Here is a 25,880-nt window from a genome sequence, read left to right on the forward strand (position 1 = left end):
TTCGGCTCTGCAGTAAGATAGTTGAAATATGAGGACGACAAAGGATGAGTGTTGAACAAGAAGAGTGGCACTTCTTGACTGGGCATTCTTCGTAGTGCTCCTAAGTTTCCAAATCAGAACGTCAGAATAACCTTGCTTTGTTTTTGCCATGGTGAAGATGCCAGCTCATGCATTCTAATGAGGGAATTAAGAGAAGGCGTTTTGAAGGGAAGAGATAGTGACTGAAATAATATTACAAGCTCTAGTGTCAGCACTTACAGTGTTGAACGTACCCGACCTGTATGTCACCCCTGGTTTAATTCTAATCACATTCGCTCGAGCAAGATGTTAATAGTCAGCCTCTAACCTCTATAATGTCTTACCTGGTGTCGCAGAGTCATACTGCCTGGCCATGTATATACCGTAGCGCCCAGGCTAAGGGGAATACATCTAGAGGTCAATGCGTACTATTTTGACCGATAACCGTGTGCTTATCATAGTTCTTGCCTCAATCCCTTTAATTTCCTTTCCCGCTGATTGCTGCCGATATGTGTCTACAATATAGAGAAGAGTCCAATGATTGCTTTGGGATGCAAGGGCAAGGCATCTCAGAGGTGGTAAACCTTGTAAAAAGGTTGATGGGGTGTAAAGTGGCCTTGGAAAAGCTTAGCAATCCTTTTAAAATGAATCGTCTGCTGTAAGGGAGAGTGTAGAGGAGATCGATGGAATAGATTTCCTTCTGGACCTTACCTGGTGTGTGGTGTGTGTGTGTGTGTGTGGGTTCCTCTGGACTGCAGAGATGTCTATGTTCTGAGTCAGGCCTTATGTAGAGGATAGTGTACTTTAACTTATTCACCCATTTTAGAATGGAGAATATTTCTGTGCATGCAGAGCAATTGAAGCCCTGTGTGTGTAATTAATGATGGCTGATTGCATATGTTCCTGTGATTTGTTTGAAGAATCTAATGGAGTGGACTAAGTGTTATGGCAGAGATCAACGAGCATAGAGGATGTGTAATGTAACATTAATGGATGCCAGCTCCTGGCATATGATTCAGCTAAGAGGAGTTATTGACAGACAGCAGTGTGCTCCTCAATGTCTTATCTCCTAGAGGTGTCACCCACACCGCGGCCTATTGTAGGGTCTTAACATTGTCTGCAGAACACTGGTAGAGGATCAACACAACCTCTCTGTCACTTAACAAAACAGATAAGAAGGGAAAATACACTACACTGTTAGCAGACACTGAGAAGCTACTAAACTGACTCAAACTACAGTCATCACTTCCTAAGGACAATATATGATATGTTCAACCATGTACAGTTGTAGGATCTTAATTTGAGCCAGTTTGCTACAGCAGGAAAATAATCTGTCAGCAACAGGACATTTGGAAACAGGTTAAACATAGGGATGGGCGATTATGGTCTAAATATCTTATATCGATTTTTTTCTTTTCTTCTAACTTATGGGCGACTCATAAAAAATCTCTAGATAAGCATTGTTGTACAATTTAAAGTTAATATACACTGCATTTCAAACAGTCAGCAATAATCTAATGAATCCAGGGCTTATACCTAGGCTAAATATAAGCCTTCCACAACCATAAGACCCACTAATAATTGCATTATTTTATCAAAATAGTTTAACCTGCTTTTTTTTGGTGCAATAATCAATGATTTGGCTTTCAAGTCTGTCTATGAAAATGCCATTTTTGGTTACAAATGTAACTAGGACCATGCATAATGCACATGAACTAATAATGACTAACTTCTTGTAGCAGGCATTAGGCTATAGAGAATTAACACAGGTCTCATCAACAATATCTCAAGCCCACGTGCTAGTGATGAGCCAGCTAATCTTTATTTCAACATCAATTTCAGCCAACTTTGATCTATTTGCTAGCTAACAAGGATGAACAGTTGAATTGTTATGAACACACCCTTCTTTCTGTCTCCAACTGTTTGAAAAGCATCTTAGCCTGTCCACTTTTGTTCAGATGTTGAAATCAAGTGGCCTACCTTATTTAGAATGAGTTGCCAATTCCTTATATAATTGTGTTTTATGCTTATTGCACATTTATAAAACAGACTAAACAGCTAGTATAACAGTCTTTGGCTAAAGTGCTGCTAGCGGTACCCTAATGCCGCACACGACAAACTGAACATACATTTTCCAGAATCAATGTTCATTGATACCCTTGTTTTAGTAGTGTCTGCTCTGCGTGCAATTTGATAGTTGAAAAGGGTATTGTTAGAAAAGTTATCTTCTCTAGTACAGTAAAATGTCCATATGACCGATTCTGCAAATGAAAGTAGGGAGTTGAAACAGCTTGTCAGAGAGGACGACGTGATCATTCAACTTGTTGGCGTGAGAGGCAAGGGGAGGGGCTTGATGTGTGTGTAAACTATAGAGGAAGAGATGAAGTGAAAGGTTTCATTCAGTCCAAAATGAAGCCAAATGTGTTTCTATGGGTTTATTTTAGACCTAGGCTTGTCGCCTGCCTTCATGCCTTTAATTATTTTATTTTTTTTACCTTTATTTAACTAGGCAAGTCAGTTAAGAACTAATTCTTATTTTCAATGACGGCCTAGGAACAGTGGGTTGTTCAGGGGCAGAACGACAGATTTGAGACAACAACTTGGGACATAAACTCCCATTGTGAGGGCGGAGAGGTGCATCTCGTCCTTATATAGATCTCTGGTGTAAATGAGGAGATGCACACAGCACAGAAGGATCGAAGGAGACGAGAACAAAAATACAACACGAGAACAAGCGGACATAAACTCATAAAAACGAAAAATAACAAAACCTAGATTCTTGCGATATAGGTGTTTGGAATATCGCGCAAAAACATCAATTCGAATTAATCCAATTAATTTGATATATCACCCAGTCCTAGTTAAACAGGTTAACATTGACAAGGCCGCAGGGCTTGACGGATTACCAGGACGCGTACTCAGAGCATGCGTTTACCAGCTGGCAAGTGTCTTCACTGACATCTCTCCCTGACTCTGTAAAATGCCAAGGTAACCTGTCTAAATGACTATCGCCCCATAGCACTCACATCTGTAGCCATGAAATGCTTTGAAAGGTTGGTCATGGCTCACATCAACATCATTATCCCAGACACCCTGGAACCACTCCAATTACATACCTCCCCAACAGATCCACAAATGACGCAATCTCTATTGCACTCCACACTGCCCTTTCCCACTTGGACAAAAGGAACACCTATGTGAGAATGCTGTTCATTGACTACAGCTCAGCGTTCAACACCATAGTGCCCTCAAAACTCATCACTAAGCTAAGGACCCTGGGACTGAACACCTTCCTCTGCAACTGGATCCTGGACTTCCTGATGGGACGCCCCCAGGTGGTGAGGGTAGGCAACAACACATCCCCCATGCTGAACCTCAACACAGGGGCCCCTCAGCGGTGCATGCGCAGGCCCTTCCTGTACTCCTTGTTCACCCATAACTGCGTGGCCACGCATGACTCTAACACCATCATTAAGTTTGCCGACGACGGTGGTAGGCCTGATTACCAACGACAATGAGACAGCCTATAAGGAGGAGGTAAGAGACCTGGCAGTGTGGTGCCAGGACAACAACCTCTCCCTCAATGTCAGCAAGACAAAGGAGCTGATTGTGGACTACAGGAAACGGAGGGCCGAGCACACCCCCATTCACATCGACGGGCTGTAATGGAGCAGGTTGAGAGCCTCAAGTTCCTTGGTGTCCACATCACCAACAAATTATCATGTTCCAAACACACCAAGACAGTCGCGAAGAGGGCACAACAATGCCTCTTCCTCCTCAGGAGGCTCAAAAGATTTTCATGGGCTCTCAGATCCTCAAAGTTCTACAGCTGCACCATTGAGAGAATCTTGACTGGCTGCATCACAGCTTGGTGTGGCAACTGCTTGGCATCCGACCGCAAGGTGCTACAGAGGGTAGTGCGGACTAGAGGTCGACCGATTTCAAGTTTTCATAACAATCGGTAATCGCCATTTCTGGACGCCGATTATAGACGATTACATTGCACTCCACGAGGAGACTGCGTGGCAGGCTGACCACCTGTTACGTGAGTGCAGCAAGGAGCCAAGGTAAGTTGCTAGCTATCATTAAACTTATCTTATAAAAAAAACAATCCATCTTAACATAATCACTAGTTAACTACACATGGTTGATGATATTACTAGTTTAACTAGCTTGTCCTGCGTTGCGTATAATCAATGCGGTGCCTGTTAATTTATCATTGAATCACAGCCTACTTTGCCAAACGGGTGATGATTTAACAAGCGCATTCGCGAAAAAAACACTGTCATTGCACCATTGTACCTAACCATAAACATCAATGCCTTTCTTAAAATCAATACACAAGTATATATTTTTAAACCTGCATATTTAGTTAAAAGATATTCATGTTAGCAGGCAATATTAACTAGGGAAATTGTCACTTCTCTTGCGTTCTGTGCAAGCCGAGTTCGGGTATATGCAGCAGTTTGGGCCACCTGGCTCGTTGCGAACTGTGTGAAGACCATTTCTTCCTAACAACGGCCGTAATTAATTTGCCAGAATATTACATAATTATGACATAACGTTGAAGGTTGTGCAATGTAACAGCAATATTTAGACTTAGGGATGCCACCCGTTTGATAAAATACGTAACGGTTCCGTATTTCACTGAAAGAATAAACGTTTTGTCTCCAGATTTGACCATATTATTGACCTAAGGCTCGTATTTCTGTTTGCTTATTATATTATAATTAAGTCTATGATTTGATAGAGCAGTCTGACTGAGCGGTTGTAGGCAGCAGCAGGCTCTTAAGCATTCATTCAAACAGCACTTTCCTGCATTTGCCAGCAGCTCTTCACAATGCTTGAAGCACAGTGCTGTGCTTTATGACTTCAAGCCAAGATTAGGCTGGCAATACTATAGTGCCTTTAAGAACATCCAATAGTCAAAGGTATATGAAATACAAATGCTATAGAGAGAAATAGTCCTATAATAACTACAACCTAAAACTTCTTAACTGGGAATATTGAAGACTCATGTTAAAAGGAACCACCAGCTTTCATATGTTCATGTTCTGAGCAAGGAACTTAAAACGTTAGCTTTTTTACATGGCACATATTGCACTTTTACTTTATTCTCCAGCACTGTGTTTTTGCATTATTTAAACCAAATTGAACATGTTTCATTATTTATGAGACAAATTGATTTTATTTATGTATTATATTAAGTTGAAATAAGTGTTCATTCAGTATTGTTGTAATTGTCATTATTACAAATATATATATATATAAAAAATACAAATAAAATAAAAAAATCGGCCGATTTTAATCGGTATCGGCTTTTTTTGTTCCTCCAATAATCGGTGTCGGCGTTGAAAAATCATAATCGATCAACCTCTAGTGCGGACGGCCCAGTGGGCCGAGCTCCCAGTGTGTCAGATGAAAGCTCTGAAAGTTGTTAGACTCCAGCCACCCATGTCATAGACTGTTCTTTCTGCTACCACACGGCAAGCAGTACCGATGCACCAAGCCTGGAACTAACAGGACCCTGAACAGTTGTTACCCCCCCCCCCCCCCCAAGCCATAAGACTGCTAAATAGTTAGTCCGGGTAGCTATTTGCTTAACTATTTAACTATCTGCATTGACCCTTCTTGCACTAACCTGTTTTGACTCAGTAAACAATAGCAGTAGCGTATGTGATATCTGTCACTAATCCTAGTTATATGTACATACTGTATCTACTGTGACAAACCTCTTCAAGGTTAGGAGAGTTTGTCACAAATTTAGTGGGAGACCGTCACCAAAATCACCCCAGAATGAGAGTTATTTAGAACAGGACAGTACCTGTGTGTTTGTTTCTCCATCCTGGTCCACCCAGGCTGCAGGCGGGGTCAAGGATAGCAGGGTTCGGTACACGAATCAGGTTCTCGGTAGGTCCAGGTCTAAACGCCAACAGGTAAGTCCAAACAGTCCAGCTCATATACGGTAAATCCAGTTGATATATATACGTCTCTTTCTCTATGGTTCACAGATGACATAGAAAGAGACATGCATATCCTGCTTTGTAGGAAAATTCTCATCAACAAAGGAGTGATCAAATTAAGATCCTACATCCGTAGCTAGCTACTATATTAGGCTATATGCTTTCACCACATGTCAAATGTAAAAATTTGACAGCCTACTGATACTGTAAGTTTGGCACAGTATTTTGGTTTTCCGTATTGCAGTAATGTACTGTAATTGGTTATTGCTAGATAATGCATTCAGATTGATTGTGAGTTGTTGCAGGTGTTGGTAACTCTCCCCATCAATAGAACACGTGTCATTTGTTGGCGTCTCCAGCGACTATCTGAATGGTCTTATGCAGAGAAGTAGCAGCTGCAATGTACTGCAGTGTGAGCAGGGCCTCTGGGACCAAACGGAGCCCCAGGGCATGAGATGATACTGCAACCAGAGCACAATATGACTGCCTGGCTGAGCGGGAGAGACAGTGGTGGCTGACACTTTATCTGTCTGAGAAAAGGAGAGAGTGTGTGTGTGTATGCATGCTTTCGTGTGTTTGTTTTGAATGTGTGTGCGTGTGCAGGACACATTGCAGTCGCCAGAGATAATGTGCTGATTGTTTTGTGCCTAGAGAAGTTGAGCAACCAGAGGGAATGCTCCAGCTAAACTTCCAATACCTGAAGAGGAGGTGATAATATATTCAGCTCTGTCTCCTAACTGGCACTGTGTTCTCAGTAACAAGCACAGTTGGTTGTTTTCTCTCTGTCTTTTTCTGCAAAACTGTGTCTTCCCCTGGGAGGATGAGTCACACAGCGCTGCTTACTATTGGCTCAAGCAGTTTAATCCTCAGATGGAACGTGGGCATTGTTTGGTAGATCTCTCAGCTTGGTGCTACTTGTTCATACATTTATCATCTGGCAATGCTTCTTCTGGCACTATCAGTTCTCCTAAGCATTTAGATTTGCTGCAGTAATGTTATTGATCTTGATCAGATTTTTCTTGATTAGATTTTTATGTGTGCCACACATAACAATTATTTATTTATACCCTGTCTTAAACAAATGATGGTTGATAATTAAAATGGCTTGAACAATGCGATTGGGCACAGGCATGGGGTCAGGGGGGACAAGAACAACACTTAGGTGTGCTGGTTAGGAATAGTATGTCAGACTCCGGCAGGGTTTATGCCATGGGGTAATAGCAGGAGTGGGCCCACATGGCCTCTGAGGACCCACGATGGCAGCCTGACTGTGAAATCAGCACTCTATAGTCCATGGCATCTCCCAGCTCGCTTGAGTGACACTCAGCTCTCCATGCTGTCAGCAGGCTCACCTCTCCTTCTCTTCCCTCCTCATCCCTCATCTCTCCTCTCCCCGTACAAACTAACTGTCCCTCTGAAGCTGGATGGATCCTCTCTAGCTCTAATTGTAGTGGAACATGAATGTGGATGTGGAGGCGTTCCTTCACAGACAGGATGTAGGGCTGAGATTTATACTGGCTGGAATCTGCTACAGTAGCCTATCGCTACTGCTTGTGACTCCAGCCATTTGTCATATTTGCGGGAGAATCTGCACTGTTTCCACCAGACTGTCAATAGCTGCAGATGGCAACCTCTCTGGAAGGCAAAGTAGGATGCAACTTGTTAGAATGCTAGAAACCTATTCCTTATCCTTCTGTATCCAAGATGGAGGCACAAACACCCCAGAAAACAATTCTGTCACTTCACACTGAGGGCCCAAGGGATCAGTCTTGTTTGCTCTGGTGTTGTTTTACTTTGAAGCGCCTCTCTCCTTCAGATCAGCTGATGTTGGTAAAGGGAGACAGGCTGTTTTATGACATCAAGAAGCAGCCCAGCTTTATTCAGCACGCCGGCCTGAGCACGAACAGAAGCTATCTTTGGATAGGAAGATGTTGTAAGATAACATTAGCGTCTCTGTGCTGTGGTGTTAGCCTGATTAGTGTAAGGAATTCTTTCAGCAAGGTTGGCGTGTCCAAATGGGTCTCAGTAACAATACGATGTGCAAATCACTTCCAGTGCCACCTGAAGCCTTGAGGGGAGGAAGGATGTCGGCACAAGGCTTATCATGCAGAAAAGTCTGGCCAGAGGGAGGTGTGTTTCTAAAAGAGAAAGCATTATGTGTGTGTGTGTGTGTGTGTGTGTGTGTGTGTGTGTGTGTGTGTGTGTGTGTGTGTGTGTGTGTGTGTTGTTGTGTGTGGTTGTTGGTGTCGCCTTGTGCTTGTAGAATTGTGGAAGAACAAGTCAGCAGAGACATTTCCGGTCCTACACCACCGATGCGCTGTCAATCAATGTCAAATCCCCCTGATCCTTCTCATCGCCACTCACCCTCTCTGCCTCTGCTTCATCTCCCCATTGTGGTGCCAGCAGAATAGAGCTACTTAATGAATCAGGATCTTTGTTTATTTATTTTTATTTCACCTTTATCTAACCAGGTGGGCCAGTTGAGAACAAGTTCTCATTTACAACTGCGACCTAGCCAAGATAAAGCAAAGCAGTGCGACAAAAACAACAACACAGAGTTACACATAAACAAATGTACAGTCAATAACACAAAAGAAAAATCTATGTACAGTGTGTGCAAATGTAGGGAGGTAGGCAATAAATAGGCCCTAGAGGCGAAAATAATTACAATTCAGCATTAATACTGGAGTGATAGATGTGTAGATGATGATGTGCAAGTAGAGATACTGGGGTGCAAGAGGGTAAGTAATAATATGGGGATGAGGTAGTTGGGTGTGCTATTTACAGATTGGCTGTGTACAGTTACAGTGATCAGTAAGCTGCTCTGACAGCTGATGCTTAAAGTTAGAGAGGGAGATATAAGACTCCAGCTTCAGAGATTTTTGCAATTCATTCCAGTCATTGGCAGCCGAGAACTGGAAGGAAAGGTGTGTTGGCTTTGGGGATGACCAGTGCAATATACCTGCTGGAGCGCATGTTACGGGTGGGTGTTGCTAAGGTAACCAGTGAGCTGAGATAAGGTGGGGCTTTACCTAGCAAAGACTTATAGATGACCTGGAGCCAGTGGGTTTGGCGACGGATATGTAGTGAGGGCCAGCCAACGAGAGCATACAGGTCGCAGTGGTGGGTAGTATATGGGGCTTTGGTGATAAAACGGATGGCACTGTGATAGACTACATTCAATTTGCTGAGTAGAGTGTTGGGGGCTATTTTGTAAATGACATCGCCGAAGTCAAGGATCGGTAGGATAGTCAGTTTTACGAGGGCCCGTACTCAGTAATCACATCACACTTTTTTTTCTCCTCTCTTAAATGTGTTAGTGCTTTGGTTTGTTGCTAATCTAATGACATACCCGTTCCTTTCAGGATGCTCCCTCCAACCCAGAGATAAGTTCAAAGTGCTCTTTGTTGAGTGCATTGGCATGAGGATCTGATCAGCTGTGACAGGAAGCACCCTGAGAGCATGTGATGTCTACATGTGCTCAACTCACCTGTTAAAGATTGGGCTTTTTGGGCTTCTCATCTTTATTTGTGCGGTGTTGCTTAAAAACCCATTTGGAATCTTGCTGTGAGTGGTGCAGTAATGATGTTGTTTTGGCCCAAAAGCCAGACTACTTTATTACCAAGGGATTGAGGGAGGAGCGGGGGTGATAGATCAAGACTTTACTGTCTGAGCTGAACAAGTTGCCCCTTCACCATACTCAGCCTTGTACTTTTGTTTCAGGAGTGCACCTGGGAAATAGACCACATCTTCCACCAACCTACAGCTATTGGGTGAGTATTTATGCCTATTTTGGTGTTTCTGCTTTCCAGCATTAATGAGTTTCATTCTCATGGTTGTTATAGATGTGCTGCTGTTTAAACTAGGTTGCTTTATTAGCTGGAAAGATTTGCACCTAATCCCATCTCAATGACGTTTAAAAAGGTGGTCAGTAGTCCTATCCTCTGTCATTGAATGTGTTCCAGTTAAGCTAATTAGGTGCGGCAGGAAGTCTAGAGGTTAGAGCGTTGGGCCAGTAACCGAAAGTTTGCTGGATCGAATCCCCGAGCTGACAAGGTAAAAATCTGAGCAAGGCAGTTAACCCACTGTTCCCCGGTAGGCCGTCATTGTAAATAAGAATTTGTTCTTAACTGACTTGCCTAGTTAAATAAACATTTTTTTAAATGAGGCCTCCTGCAGGGGTGGGGGCTGCGATTAAAAATGTAGGAGAAAACACACATCACGACAAGAGAGACAACACTACATAGAGACCTAAGACAACAACATAGCATGGCAGCGACACATGAAAACACAGCATGGTAGCAACACAACAACATGGTATCAACACATGTACTGTCAACTGTGGGACCTTGTATAGACAAATCATGTAAAATCAATTGAGTTTACCACAGGTGGACTCCAATCAAGTTGTAGAAACATTTCAAGGATGATTCAAAACAGGATGCACCTGAGCTCAATTTCGAGTCTCTTAGCAAAGGGTCTGAATACTTACGTAAGGTATTTCTGTTTTTATTTTTATTTTTTATTTCCAAAAACGTGTTTTCTCTTTGTCACTAAGGGGTATTGTGTGTAGATTGCTGAGTTAGATTTTTTTTTAATCCGTTTTAGAATAAGGCTGTAATTTAACAAAATGTGGGAAAAGTCTTGGAGTCTGAATACTTTCCGAAGGCACTGTATGTGTATTTTAACCCAATAATGGTTGAAATTACGAAGTTTAAGCTGCCTATCAGTCATTGTTTTGCGACCAGTGGACAGCCAGTGAAAAATGCGCACTTGCAACAGCTGCATAGTGCGGATCCCAGCCTATGGAATAAAAGTTTGAGTGTGTTCCTACCTTCTAAACTCTTCCATGGTATTGTGCTCCATACTTTCAAAAACTAGTTTAATTTAAGAAGACCACGACTGGTGATTTTATTGCTCAATCTAATTTGTGCTGATTCAAAACAAAATATCCATAGGCGTAACATACATATGCTCAAACTCGCACACTTTTGGCAGACTTAAATGGGCAATATGTAGTTGCTACATCCATTTTTCAGACTTATAAATTAATAATATACCGTGTGCTCATTGATTCTTAAAGAATATAACTTATAAATGCCTCATTAGCTTAGTTCAACTGTCACACCCCAGGAGAACCCAAAATATAAGCTTGTTTTAATCCAATGTTTGTCAACATTGTAAATGTAAACAAACACTGTATAGCCTCAAAACATGGTTGAAACAATACTTTTGATATCATGGATGGTCAGACCTTGCATCCATAGCTCTGCCTATTCATGTGAGAGTGGTTACAGGCCCATCCCTCAGCTTTTTACCAAAACAGAGACAGGGTGGCCCTTGGTTATTGTTTAAACTGTGGATTCTCCCTTTAAACAGACTCAAATTATCGAGTTGTCAAAGTGTCACCAACAAAAAAACGTAAACAATAGGCCTATAGCAAATGCAGTATATGGCATTAATTTTTCACATGCAGATAGCACTTTTTGGTAGTGCTCAAGACATGCCATTCCATGAGAGCAGCATTTATTTTTAAACTTGAAGCAATGAGCCTAATCAGTCCTCCATGACAATAAAATCATAAACAGGTAAAACAGTTTGGCTAATCTATATTTCCAAGTCCTATTCTTGAAGATCAAGGGGCATAGTCATGGGAAGTAAGGGTGCTGAGAGTGCTGCAGCATCCCCTGAAAAATCTGAACAATAATTGTATTTTTTTTCTTCTCACGAGCAGTGCACTGGGTCTTTACTAGTCCTGTATATTTACTAGTCCCCCCCACCCCCCGTCAGCGAGAAAATTGCTGCACCCCCACCCCCCAAACATCTTTCTGCAGCTATGAATGACTGGAAATATGACAGAGTTTTTAACCTGATCGTATTATGATCTGTAGTAAAAAGCAGTGGGTTAGAAGCCTACATAACCAACCCATAAAGTAAAATGCAACATCCATTTATAGCCGTCTATGTAAACTATAACATTGATTTATCCTGCAATAGATGTTGTTCAATTGTTTGTCTTATTCTAATCAATGCCTCTTTTTTTCAGGGGCAGAACAGATTTTTACCTTGTCAGCTCGGGGATTCGACCTTTCGGTTACTGGCCCAACGCTCTAACCACTAGGCTACCTGCCGCCCACAAGGGGCGGGGGGAAAAGTAATCCCCCTCTTAAGGGGAAAGTAATCAGACTACGGTACTGAGTTTGGGTAACTCAAAAGTTACATTACTGATTATAATTTTGGAAAGGTAACTGTAACGGATTCCATTTAGAAAGTAACCTTCCCTACCCTGCAGACCATGGCCTCTTGTGTATTACCACATTAGGAGAATCAGATGCATACACAGTAAAATTACCGAGTAAATTGAACTCTAATTGAAGAAAATCTAATTCTGCCACAGATAACATTTGGTCCCAGTTTAAAAAGAGTAAAAGGTACTCTGGCAACAGTGAGTTCTTTTTTCAGAGTTGTATATGCTCAATTTAGTGTTGATATTTAACTCTGCATCATTGCGTTTCACTCCGTACAGTATTCATTGAAAATAACTCTCCTACTTTAATTCTCTGCAGAGTTATTCTAGAGTTATTTATTTAGAGTAATGTTTACTCTTACAATATAATCACGAGTTAATTCAACTCCTATGGCCTCAAACTCAACACTATTTGGGGGTTTATATCAAATTATATGGTCCCATTTAAGGTGTAATGTGTCATTTAAATATTTCTTGTCATATTATGGTGGCTTACAATGTGACATCCAATCTCTATTGCAGGACTCATCAACTACATTCAGCCGCGGGCCAATTTTTTTCTTTTTCTTGAGCGGATGGTCGGGGTGGGAACATGATTACAAATTATTTGTGGACTGCAAATTGACCGCAATAAGATCAAACCGAAATAATATTTGACTAAAATGTTATCATTTCCCACCTTGCTTACATTTGTATATGGTCACATACAGTATACCTCTCTGTCATGTGTGAGAATACTTTTGGAACAGATTTCCAAAATCGAAATCACTTGGAGCTGATTTGCTGGTGTTTTCACAGTATTTTATGTCTAACAAGTAATAACAAATACACTGAACAAAAATATAAATGCAACATGTAAAGTGTTGGTACCATGTTTCATGAGCTGAAATAAAAGATCACCAACATTTTCCATACACACAAAAAGCTTATTTCTCTCAAACTTTGTGCACAAATGTGTTTATATCCCTGTTAGTGAGTGTTTCTCCATTGCCAAGATAATACATCCACCTGCCAGATGTGGCATATCAAGAAGCTGATTAAACAGCAGGATCATTACCCAGGTGCACCTTGTGCTGGGGAGAATAAAAGGCCACTCTAAATTGTGCAGTTTTGTCAAACAACGCAATGCCTCAAGTTTTGAGGGAGTGTGCAATTGGCATGCTGACTGCAGGAATGTCCACCAGAGCTGTTGCCAGATAATTTCACGTTCAGTTCTCTACCATAAGCCTCCTCCAATGTCGTTTTAGAGAATTTGGCAGTACGTCCAACCAGCCTCACAACTGCAGACCACGTGTAACCACGCCGGCCCAGGACCTCCACATCCGGCTTCTTCACCTGCGGGATCGTCTGAGACCAGCCACCTGGACAGCTGATGAAATTTAGGCATATTTCTGTCTGTATTAAAACCCTTTTGTGGGGAAAAACTCATTCTGATTGGCTGGGCCATGCTCCCCAGTGGGTGGGCCAGTCTCCCAGGTGGGTGGGCCTATGCCCTCCCAGGCCCAACCATGGCTGCGCCGCTGACCAGTCATGTGAAATCCATAGACTAGGGCCTAATTAATTTATTTCAATTGACTGATTTCCTTACATGAACTGTAACTTAGTAAAATCGTTGAAATTGTTGCATGTTGGGTTTATATTTTTGTTCAGTATAAATACAAATAAATAAATACAATTAGTATATTTTGGCTCAGAAAACTTGGGGGGCCAAATAAAATCACAGGCCACCAGTTGGGGATCCCTGCTCTATTGGTATCCATTTAAGAGGGAGGATATCCAGCAATTTTACATCACCCACATCAGAATGTATGTCAGAACAGGGAGGAGAGTACTGTTGCTAGAGATGGCCTACATCAGGCCTCCCGAGTGGTGCAGCGGTCTAAGGCACTGCATCGCAGTGCTTGAGGCGTCACTACAGACCCGGGTTCGATCCCGGGCTTTGTCACAACCGGCCGTGACTGGGAGTCCCATAGAGCGGCGCACAATTGGCCTAGCGTTGTTCAGGTTAGGGGGAGGGTTTGGCCAGGGGGGCTTTACTTGGCTCATTGTGCTCTAGCGACTCCTTGTGGCGGGCCGGGCACCTGCAGGCTGACTTCGGTAGTCAGTTGAACAGTGTTTCCTCCAACACATCGGTGCGGCTGGCTTCCGGGTTAAGAGGGCGGGTGTAAAGAAGGTTTGGCGGGTCATGGACGCGTGATTCGACCTTCGTCTCTCCCGGGCCCGTTGGGGAGTTGCAGTGATCTAGAGACAAGATCCTAATTGGATAAAGTGGGTAAAAAAATAAGAGATGACCTACATCATGAAAACTGGAACCGCCTTCTCAGTTACGATTGCAATAAATCCAACCGTTAATAGATTAGATTAATTTAGGAAAATGTATGTTACATATCATTGTGTAGCATCAGATCAAAAACAATCAATGTACACTCAAACACAGATATTAAAACAAACAATAAAAAAATCGACCTGCAACAGAGCATGCTGGGAAATATGACAATACATAGTTTTAACTCCCTGTCTCTGGTTACTCTTAGGGTGTTTTCACACATCGTTTTGAGCTATAGTTTGAATCAGAGTTCCACCATTTGTTACATGATATATTTTTGACAAATTGGTTTCACGTTGCCAAATTTCAAACGAACAAAAAATTCACAAACAAAACCACGTTTCCATGTAAGTAATTTGTTTATTGGACAAAAATGCCGTAGTTAAATCCATTTAAGATTAATTATCATGAAGCATCGCTGTGTGTCCCAATCTTCATAATACTTTCTCTTTGGTCTTCTAACAACACGCGGGAGGAAACATCGCAATAGCACCTCTAACTGCGACGTGAATAGACTTACATTCAGTAGGCTACATCCCCGGTATAGCCCCGTCTCCCCTAATCTGCATCAGATGCGCTCATAAATGTGCTGGTACTCACAGAATGTTTCAGATATATCAAGTTTCATCAAATGCTCGCCGTCAAACAAACAATAATAATAATGTGCGACTCTGGTTCTTTTCCTGTGTTTGGTCCTGACAGCGTTCTCACCTGCAGCGAATCACACCAAGGTACACATTGAATCAGACCGAGACCACCCTTTTTGAGTGAACTATTGTGTTTGTTTAGTCCGGACCCGAGTGTGGATAGTGTTCACACCAGTCCAAACCAACCAAACTAAGGGGATAAACTCACTAGAGTTCAGAAAAAAATTAACCAAACAACTTGGTGTGAAAGCCCCCATAGTGTAGTTAAAAGTACTCAGTCCCAATCAACTCCAATTATCAATACTCTTCTTGATTGACTGTGTATCCAGATATGTGTGACGTGACCATACAGAACATAATCAGGACAAGTTCTCCTATTTACATGAACAATATGATTCGGGTGGTGGAAAATCTGTCTTCCTATTTCCATATTTCTGCTCGCTTTCAGCCAAAAAGCCCATGATTGATTGAGCGCTAAAGAGGATTAGCCTATTGACTGAAAAGGAGAGGAGCTGTTGTGGGTTGCTTGCTGTACCCATGGCAGCAGAATGGCTGGCTGTGGTGGCCCTCCAGAAGGCTGTGTTTCTAAGCCAGATAGCACTATGACGGGGCCCAAGACTCTGCCAGCTTGTCCACTCTCTGTTTCTTATCCTGTAGGCCTATAATCTCCTCTCAAATAGTCCCCATCTGTCTGCATGTCACTGATAGTGTATGGGAATTGCACACATTTTATTGGGCCCATGCTTCCATATAAGACACATTTTGGGCTGACTGCATTTGGCGGCAGAGTCACTCGTGTGTTTGGTGGAGTCTATCATCTGTTGAAACAGTGCTTTACAGATCATGATTAAAAGCTTGAATAACTGAGGAGATGGCTGACATCAACATCTAGCCAGTTGAATCATTAAAAGCCATAAGTGTAAACTGATGATATGCTACTCACTATAATGATACGTTTCGAATCCTCTGTGCATTCGATGCCAAGGATTTGTATTGACTGTGAAGTGTGGAAAGGAAGTGCCCTGACCTGTCATCATGTATGCTGTTGAATATGGAATCAATTCCTCCCATTTTCCTAATGAATATTATTTGGGACTACTCTAAGGAGAAATATACTTCATGAATAGCCTACGCCCCTCTTCATTGTCAGTTTTTCAAAGGAACATTTTTCCTTGCTGACTATTTTAACTTTGTATAACATGATGTGTATGTCTTGAGCTGGCTGCTGTGTGTGTGTGTGTGTGTGTGTGTATTCATCCATTGGGGGTGTGTGTGTGTGTGTGCGGTCTTGCATATCCTCTTGCTTATACTCATTTAGGCAATTTAGTCTCACTGAGGACACATGTTGTATCTAAATGAATTAGATCCTCTGGGAGAAGCGTGAACAAACAGAAGGATCATTTAATATTTCAGACCATGCAAATCACGGCTGTTTTTCTGTTGAGACGGAGGCAGTTCCAGTTCTATAGCCTGACCGCAGTCTGCAGACACTAATAGGAATAGTGATGCTCAGGGGCAGTTGCTATTGTGGACATTAAAGTGTGTCTTAGTTTGCTCAACTGAATAGAGGGTTTATATGCTAATAGAACCCTTCAGCTGTAGCCCCTTTATACTAGTTGTGAATACCAAATAGATCCCCGCCTTAAAAATGCAGTCATTCCTTATAATTTCTACCTGTTTCTAAGCAAATATCCAACGAACACCCAAGCAAAGGTGCTCTCTCCCTTTTTACAATGCTTGTAATGTCAAGGTCCTCTATTATTATGAAACATGAGGTCTTTACCAGATTTGGTGATGGCATGACATACATGCCCAGAAGGGAAGCTGGGTTTATGGAGACAGACTGAATGGAGCTGCAGAGCTTTGTGATAAAAGGGGATTGCAATCAGAGCCCAGTAATCCATCCATCCAGACCTCCAGCATCATCAGTGGATCAGAAGCCGAGCTACAGTACAGTATGTCTGGCCAGAGGGGTGAGGACGTCACTTGTTTCCACCAGGGACTCTGTAGTTCATCACGTTTTTTCATCACAATCTTTAGCGCTAGGGGACCCAAAATGCACGCTCTGATGTGATGCCTTGAGATGGTTGGGCAATGTTATTATGCCACCACCTCCTCTGTTTAAGCACTGCTGCTGTCGCTCCTGTTTCCTTCCTCATTCGTCACCGCGCCTTGCCTTCCCTCGCTTCGTTTTGTTCTTCTTTAATCTATTCTGTGTTTCATCCCAAGATGTATGACTCAGCCAATTTGAGATGCTGTGACTCTCGGAGAAGACGACGCATTTTAAAGACAATGGTGGCAGAGTGAAACACAGGCTTCTCTGAGAAACAAGTGGAACCTTTCATCCAGAATCCCCTCCAAACTGGTGACAGCAGCAGCAGCACTGAGACAAGCCAGATACTGAGCTGTGTGCCTAAAGGGGATGGGAGAGCTGTAGAGCCTTGAGATACATCTGTCTCTCAGTCTCTTTTGTCTGCGATCTGTCTCCATGTCTTCGGTTTGGAAGCTATTGAATTGTCAGTGTTTGACTTACTCCTTCCACCCTGTCCTGTGCAGTCTTGTCTTCATTCCTGATGGTCCCTGCCGTCTTCATTTCGTCTTCATTGGCACTTCCCCGGTGTTTGTAGGTTGTAGTTATTGCAGTGTTGTAAATACTGGCTATTGGCTACAGATGCTCATGCACACTGACAACTCTGGGATCAGCCATTAGAGGCCCCTGCTGCTAGCAACCTGGTGGAGAGCATGTAGTGTCTAGACCAGGCATCCAGAGTCTGCCATGTACATCAGAACAAAACAAAGCATTGCATGACTGTCCTGGACATGCATTAGCACACCTTTGATTCAGGAATCTGGTTTCTGTTGAATGACTTCCCATTAAAGTAAGGCATTCTGTTCCTACTAGCACAGCTTGCAGGGAGTGATGGAGATTGGAGAGGTCCCAGAATAACACAGGGCTTGCTAAAACACCACCCCTTTCTTAAAATAGCCTTGAATCATGCATTATTCGTACTGGGACTGCCGGTGCTGTCAAGCAGCATTTTCTGCGATGCTTATTGTCTCCCCTTGTTTTTTTCAGGCCCTGCAATTTGAAAAGATTCCCTGAACTCATTTCCATAGCTTTGTGTTTGTTATTGGGTGACTGATGACTCCCACTTCTACAGTGAAGAAACATTAAAGAGTGCATATTACATTCATTCTGTTTCTTCTCTTCCTCAGTGTTAGAATTGGTTGTTGCTGGCTGTTGCCGTGCACACAGGGAGAGCGAGAACGTGGCGCCGACACTCCTCTAGAGATGGGGAAGTAGATTCCAATCTCCCAGCCTGCCTCTCTCTGTGTCACGCTGTGTCCCCTGGGCCCACTAAAGCGTGAAGGATGCTTGGAGGGGGCGTTGACAGGTCCTCCAGAACCTGCCACTTTGTCAGTAGTGATGCAACAGCCACACACGCCAGTGCTACACGTGTCCCTCTTATCGATCAGGATCGATATCTTCAGCTAACAGGGCCACACCCAGAAACAGAAGAATATATTCACAAGAATACAAAGCCACATAAAGACATGCACTCACACTGATACACACAAAAGGAACCAGACAACCATGGGCTGGGCTGATAATGGAATCCCTTTTGATTTTGTTCTTGTTGATAATGGGCCATTCTCCTGGATGATGAATGGTTAAGCTTCGGCCTCTCTAATGTCCAGTGGTGAGAACTGGAAGGGCCAGTTCACTCATCAAATGCACAGATGGTGTTTCGTTTAAGATGTCAGGGTTCATGAGGTGTGTGTGTGTGTGTGTGTGTGTGTGTGTGTNNNTGTGTGTGTGTGTGTGTGTGTGTGTGTGTGTGTGTGTGTGTGTGTGTGTGTGTGTGTGTGTGTGTGTGTGTGTGTGTGTGTGTGGGTGTGTGTGTGAGATATTATAAGATGTGTGTAGGTATGCTTTTCTGAGTGTGTGTATGATGTGAAGGCTGATGAATAATTGATCCCTGGCTTTCCATGTGGAGGCTGTTAGTGACTGAAGTCAGGAGATATTTCATGTGTGGATGGCTGCTACCAAACTGCAGTACTGGGCCCAGTCATTACTACTGTGGCTGTGGGTTTGATAAGGGAACATTTACTGTCCTCCCCCTCTTCATATCGCTGGGTATTGAGGTGTCATCGAATACAATGAACATCACTATTTTCAATGACTGTTATTAACATTATTTTCCTCAACCCCTGTCAATTCTTTCTCTCCCATTCCATCTCTCTTCTGCATATGAATGCTTTACTCATTCCAAACAAACCTCTGTACAGTATAAAGGAGAAACTACAGTGACAAGGCCCTCCATATACAATCAGGTCAAACACGTGTTACTATTCATAAACATTCATTCCGATCGACACACATCACACAACAAATCCATGCCAGGTTATGCATACCTAGTACACTATGAGATGTGCTTTGTACAGATGTAGGATCTTAATTTGAGCTAGTTTGCTACAGCAGGAAAATAATCCTGCAGTGACAGGAAATGTGAATTATTAGGTGGATAATAATTAATGGACATTTTTTCGTAAGGGAAAATCAAGTCTAAAATGTCAAAGTGGAAATGACAAACTTCAGAAGATTTGAAGGGAATTTCTCCTGCAACAGGGTGTTTCCAACCTGTGTAATGCAATTTTTTGAATAGCGTTCGCTAATTGGCAACAAATCAGAGTGTTAACTGCTGTTTTCATTATTTGTGTCGAACTATGTATTCTCCAGATGAGTGCTACTGTCTCTCTCCTCTCTGTCTCACATCTCCTCCTCATCCTCTCAGTACATCCTTCAGTGCTCTCCAGGGTCTATTCCATTGGCTTCCCTAGTATGATTTATGACCGTCCTTGCCTCTAATAGGCTAAAGCATGGACCATGCCGTGTTGGAGGAAATATGTGAAATGGCACTGATCACCAGGGGATGATGATTAGAATGATAACGAGGATTGTGATGCCACCTGTTATACATACAGTATAGCCTACGACTCCCCATAGTATCAATATGATCGCAACCAGCGATACTATCACACGTCAAAACATGTTGATGTCACAGGTTAATGTACACCTTTTGGGCTATGAGGTTATGGTTGAATGCCATATTGCTGTAGGCATACCAATTTGATTCTCACTTTCCTGAGCAAATGTCAATGAGTTGGTACACAGTAAGAAATGGTCTCATCTAGCTGAAACTGTATGGTGTATTAGAGCTGAGAGGTCAGGAGTTCTGGGGCAGATACAGCAAACTAGTGCAAAAATAATATTGCGATATTGTTAAAACGATACGATACAATATATCGTCCAAAATGATATCCAGATATGTAACTGTATCGATCCCCCCCCCCCCCTCGCCAGCTGGCTGTGGTGACTCAGAGGTAGTCTCAGATATCCCCGACCTTGGAGAGACGTAAGCCTATAGGCAACGGCACAACGTCTGGGGAGGCTGTCAGCTTTTCTCTGACATTTAGAAAGAGGAAAACATTTTTACAGGGTGGGAGATGGGGTGCTATGGGATTGTTTAAGATACTCTTTGAAGAGGAAAGGGTTTCAGATGTTTTCGGAAGATGTTTTCAGGGGGAAGCTGGTTCTACCATTGGGGTGCCAAGACAGAGAATATCTTGGACTGGGCTGAGGGGGAGCTGCCTTCCCGTAAGGGTGGAAGGGTCAAGAGACCAGAGTTGGCAGACTGGACTGCCCAGGTTGGGGTGTAGGGTTTGAGCATAGCCTGAAGGCATGGAGAGGCAGTTCCTCTTGCTGCTCCGTAGGCATGTACCATGGTCTTGTATTGGGACGGTTGAACACCAGGCAGGTTTCAGCGTTCTGGATAAGGATGTTGCAGAGCATGCACCTGTAGGAGCGAGTCACTGCTTTGATATTTGCGGAGAGGAAGGTGGGCCCACATCCAAGCTGAGATATCTGCCAGGCACGCAGAGATGCATGTCGCCACCTGGGTGTCAGAAGGCGGGAAGGAGAAAAGTAGTTGACTGTCATCCGCAATGATAGGAGAGACCATGTGAGGATATGACAGAGCCAAGTGACTTGGTGCATAAAGAGAAGAGGAGAGGGCCTATAACCAAGCCCTGGAGGACACCAATCATGAGAGTACGTGGTGCAGACACTGATCCTCTCCACGTCACATCTCAGTGGCGCTTGCCCTTAGAATTAATTTCAAGGCAAAACCAATTATTCAGTCTTTAACTTTTAATGAGTCCTCTAACTTCAAGTCTGAAATGAAGAGTTAAGATCCAGACTGGACATGTTGGTTCTCTTATTATTATTCTGCTGCCCTCTGTAACAAATCAAATCTTATTTGTCATATGCGCCGAATACAACAGGTATAGACTTACTGTGAAATGCTTGCTTACAAGCCTTTTAACCAACAATGCAGTTTTAAGAAAATGAGAGTTAAGAAAATATTTACAAAATAAACTCAAGTAAAAAAAGTAACACAATATAATAACAATAACGAGGATACAGTGGGGAGAACAAGTATTTGATACACTGCCGATTTTGCAGGTTTTCCTACTTACAAAGCATGTAGAGGTCTGTAATTTTTATCATAGGTACACTTCAACAGTGAGAGACGGAATCTAAAACAAAAATCCAGAAAATCACATTGTATGATTTTTAAGTAATTAATTTGCATTTTATTGCATGACATAAGTATTTGATACATCAGAAAAGCAGTACTTAATATTTGGTACAGAAACCTTTGTTTGCAAAATTACAGAGATCATACGTTTCCTGTAGTTCTTGACTAGGTTTGCACACATGCATGCAGGGATTTTGGCCCACTCCTCCCTACAGATTCTCCAGATCCTTCAGGTTTCGGGGGTGTCGCTGGGCAATACGGATTTCAGCTCCCTCCAAAGATTTTCTATTGGGTTCAGGTCTGGAGACTGGCTAGGCCACTCCAGGACTTGAGATGCTTCTTACGGAGCCACTCCTTAGTTGCCATGGCTGTGTGCTTCGTGTCGTTGTCATGCTGGAAGACCCAGCCACGACCCATCTTCAATGCTCTTACTGAGAAGGAGGTTTGTTGGCCAAGATCTCGCGATACATGGCCCCATCCATCCTCCCCTCAATACGGTGCAGTGTCCCTGTCCCCTTTGCAGAAAAGCATCCCCAAAGAATGATGTTTCCACCTCCATGCTTCACGGTTGGGATGGTGTTCTTGGGGTTGTACTCATACTTCTTCTTCCTCCAAACACGGCGATGGAGTTAGACCAAAAAGCTCTATTTTTGTCTCATCAGACCACATGACCTTCTCCCATTCCTCCTCTGGATCATCCAGATGGTCATTGGCAAACTTCAGACAGGCCTGGACATGCACTGGCTTAAGCAGGGGGACCTTGCGTGCGCTGCAGGATTTTAATCCATGACGGCGTAGTGTGTTACTAATGGTTTTCTTTGAGACTGTGGTCCCAGCTCTCTTCAGGTTCATTGACCAGGTCCTGCGTGTAGTTCTGGGCTGATCCCTCACCTTCCTCATGATCATTGATGCCCCACGAGGTGAAATCTTGCATGGAGCCCCAGACCGAGGGTGATTGACCGTCATCTTGAACTTCTTCCATTTCCTAATAATGCGCCAACAGTTGTTTCCTTTCACCAAGCTGCTTGCCTATTGTCCTGTAGCCCATCCAGCCTTGTGCAGGTCTACAATTTTATCCCTGATGTCCTTACACAGCTCTCTGGTCTTGGCCATTGTGGAGAGGTTGGAATCTGTTTTGATTGAGTGTGTGGACAGGTGTCTTTCATAAGGTAACGAGTTCAAACAGGTGCAGTTAATACAGGTAATGAGTGAGAACAGGAGGGCTTCTTAAAGAAAAACTAAACGAGGTCTGTGAGAGCCGGAATTCTTACTGGTTGGTAGGTGATCAAATACTTATGTCATGCAATAAAATGCAAATTAATTATTTAAAAATCATACAATGTGATTTTCTGGATTTTTGTTTTAGATTCCGTCTCTCACTGTTGAAGTGTACCTATGATAAAAATTACAGACCTCTACATGCTTTGTAAGTAGGAAAACCTGCAAAATCGGCAGTGTATCAAATACTTGTTCTCCCCACTGTATATACAGGGGATACCGGTACAGAGTCAACGTGTGGGGGTACAGGTTAGTCGAGGTAATTGAGGTAATATGTACATGTACTGTAGGTAGAGTTAAAGTGACTATGCGTAGATACTAAACAGCAAGTAGCAGTAGTGTAAAAAAAAAAAGGGGGGGGGTGAATGTAAATTGTCTGGGTGGCCATTTGATTATTTGTTCAGCAGTCTAATGGCTTGGGGGTAGAAGCTGTTATGGACCTGGACTTGGCGTTCCGGTACCGCTTGCAGTGCGGTAGCAGAGAGAACAGTCTATGACTTGGGTGACTGATCATTTTTGTGGCCTTCCTCTGACACCGCCTAGTATAGAGGTCATGGATGGCAGGAAGCTTGGCCCCAGTGATGTACTGGGCCGTACACACAACCCTCTGTAGCGCCTTACAGAGGTCATGGATGCCGAGCGGTTGCCATACCAGGCGGTGATGCAACCGGTCAGGATACTCTCGATGGTGCAGCTGAAGAACTTTTCGAGGATCTGGGGACCCATGCCAAATCTTTTCAGTCTCCTGAGGGGAAATAGGTTTTGTCGTGCCCTCTTCATGACTGTCTTGGTGTGTTTGGACCATGATAGACCATGCCTATAGTAATGAATTAATACTGCACCATTCAACTGAGTACATTATGTGTATTAGTGATTCAGTCCAAAACTGTACTGTACTGTAGACTATGTAGGAACAGTACATGATTTCAGTTTTAGTTGTAATATACTGCAATTTCATTTTTTTATTTTTTATCCCAAGATTTGGAAGCACACCCAAACACTGGCCTAATCCTCCATCAAAAATGATTAAACTGAGGTTATCCTTTCTGAGTCCCAACCACACATTTTAATTCCTCCTCCAAAAAACATTTAAAAAGCTAAGCAAACATCAAAGCAAAACTGTTTATTTATAGTTTGACCAAGCCTCTTTTCTTCTAAAACTCTTTTGCTGTGTCTATCCTTGGTACCATGGGCTCAGTGTCTCCAGCATGTTACGACCCACTCAGGGCAGCTGCTCAAACCCCAGATGGCTGACAGGAAAGACCAGATTTAACATGCGATCATTGGAACAGCTCGTGTGTGTGTGTGTGTGTGTGTGTGTGTGGTGATTGTGGTGTGTGTGTGTGTGTGATGTGTGTGTGGTGTGGTGTGTGTTGTGGTGTGTGTGTGTTGTGTTGCCGATGTGTGTGTGTGTGTGTGTGTGTGTGTGATGCGAAGGACAAAGATGAGAAACCAACAAAAAGCTTTTAAATAGGAGAATAGCGATGAGTAGACATACTGAGTAAAAAAGAGGCGAAGAAGCGGGAGATCCCAAACAAAGCTGCAGCAGGAGGAATTATCTGTAGCTGCCACTGTGGATTTTCTTTACTCTATCCGGCTCCCAAGTGCTTATTCATGAAACACACACATTCCCTTTTTTCTTGACAGTCCTCTCAAGGCGCTATCGAATTTTTACTCCTTTTGTTTGAGTCATTTTGAGGCCATCTGTAGCATACATTGTGCCAGTGTCAGCAGCCTAGGGGGGTGCGTGTGGGTGGGCTGTGGTAGTGGGGGTCACTGCCAGGGCTCTAGGTGTTATTGTGCCAGCGTCACTGGTGTCGGGGGCTGCGGACGTGGACATGTGCCAGCTGTCTCAGCAGGCTGCTGTCACTGTGGGTTAGTGTGTGGTGTCTAAGCCATACTCACTTCTCTCCGCAGCCATCCACGGGCCATCTGTGGGTTGTGTGTGTGTGTGTGTGAGTTAGGACACCAAGGTGTGTGTTCCGTATTGCTGAAGCATGATGATGGACCTCAGCTTTACAACGGAACTTCTCTCTCTGTTATGATGATGAGCCGCCATAAACTATATAAACAATAGCATGTGTGCTAATAACCCTGTTCATAACAGCCATAAAGCTTCAGGTATTCTCCTGTGGTTCCCTCTGGCTCATCTGCATGGAGCGGGATCCGCCTGGCAGCTAGCAGGCCCCGATCAACCTTCCGTGTTAGATGTCCCAGACGCTTCCCTCAGGGCCATTACGCTCTGTGCTTCAGCACCGTGGAGGGAGCTGTCGTCAGCAGACTTTTAAAGAAGCGCCGGAGTTCTATTACGTATAGGTAACAGAAAGACACAGCCCCTTCAAAGGAGCAGTGGGATTACGACTCACAAAATGACCACACCTGTACCGTCAATGGTAATAGGAGCAGCAGAATGTCAGATGGGCTAAATTATTATTATTATTATTATTATTATTATTATTATTATGTTAGTTTCAGCTCTTATCTTTGGCCAGCTCCTCATCCGTACCCTCTGGGTTCTTTGCTGTCTGATCTTACTCTGCAGACTTGAAAGTATTCATGATACTTGGTTGGCTCCTGTCCATCCGGGAGATTAGCAGGTGCTGCAACGCCAAAGGTTGTCTCAAGCACTGAGGGAAAAGGCGAAACTACCTCAAACTGGTTTTCTGGCATGAAGATGGTGGTCTAGCCAGAAGCTTTAGTTTGTTAGTGTGTCTTCAGGAATTAATTTAAACCATTATACTCAACCTACTTTTCCTCTGAAACGGTAATTCAACCTTTTCATTCTCCCTTCTCTCTCTT

General features: G+C 43.2%; 1 protein-coding gene across 3 annotated transcripts in view; it reads left to right on the top strand.

The window, feature by feature from the left end:
- Positions 1–25,880, top strand: part of apba2b (amyloid beta (A4) precursor protein-binding, family A, member 2b) — a 66,738-nt gene that overhangs the window by 11,457 nt on the left and 29,401 nt on the right. For all 3 annotated transcript variants that reach the window (XM_024002601.3, XM_024002600.3, XM_024002606.3), the window contains exon 2: positions 9,705–9,754. The gene's annotated coding sequence lies outside the window, so the exon portion shown is untranslated. The remainder of the gene's footprint in view (positions 1–9,704; positions 9,755–25,880) is intronic.

The sequence above is a fragment of the Salvelinus sp. IW2-2015 genome, linkage group LG15, assembly GCF_002910315.2.
Source record: "Salvelinus sp. IW2-2015 linkage group LG15, ASM291031v2, whole genome shotgun sequence".
Taxonomy (NCBI): domain Eukaryota; kingdom Metazoa; phylum Chordata; class Actinopteri; order Salmoniformes; family Salmonidae; genus Salvelinus; species Salvelinus sp. IW2-2015.